This window comes from Tupaia chinensis, unplaced genomic scaffold, assembly GCF_000334495.1.
Source record: "Tupaia chinensis unplaced genomic scaffold, TupChi_1.0 Scaffold146131_1, whole genome shotgun sequence".
Lineage (NCBI taxonomy): Eukaryota > Metazoa > Chordata > Mammalia > Scandentia > Tupaiidae > Tupaia > Tupaia belangeri.
This window is the reverse complement of record NW_006205986.1, coordinates 148,631-149,282: the sequence shown is the minus strand read 5'-3', so window position 1 is coordinate 149,282 and position 652 is coordinate 148,631. Positions and strand designations below refer to the sequence as shown.

At 48.2% G+C, this 652-nt stretch overlaps 1 protein-coding gene across 1 annotated transcript in view; it reads right to left on the bottom strand.

Annotated features, from left to right (window-relative positions):
- The window catches only part of DCLK3 (doublecortin like kinase 3), a 20,524-nt gene that overhangs the window by 17,248 nt on the left and 2,624 nt on the right, over window positions 1–652 (bottom strand). The gene's annotated exons all lie outside the window — the stretch shown is intronic.

Here is a 652-nt window from a genome sequence, read left to right as displayed (position 1 = left end):
GTCATCAAACACACTGGGTGTGTTTACAACAAGAGGGACACATCACCAAGATCTGAGCACCTAAGAAAGAGGGTGTTCAGAGGACTTATAAGAGTTGGGCTACTTTATGGGGACCAGGAGATGGCATAGTGGTTACATTGCTGGACTCTTGCATGGCCAACTACAGTCCAGGTCCTGGACCTGTAGGCTTGAAACTCAGACTGGGTGCATGTGCATGTGTGCCCAAGATCCCAGGAGGAGAACGGAGGAGAAAGGATTGCAGCGTGGCCATCCCCCCTGGGGGGTGATTCCTTGCTTTCTGTCTCTCTGGCGGCACATGCACCCTGTGGCAAAGATCTCTCAAGAAAAACAAAAGAGCTGGACTACATTAGGGGGTTTGGGAGAAGATTCCAAAAAGTAGGGCATTGCTCTGGATGGGATAGTGTCAGAAAGTGGGAGAGTCTCTGTGATTGGGTCTCTAAGGAATTCTTATTTGAAGGTGGGAGAAATGAAGACAGATCACCACCTATAGAAGCCGAAAGGGAAATGGGAAGCCCTATGTGTGGCCTGTGGACAACAGCCTTGTTTTCAGTCTGAATTTGGACATTATACAAGGTCTTGCTTTTGTGTTGATCCATCATGGTCAAAAAATGGTCCTGTCTGATGTTGGTGT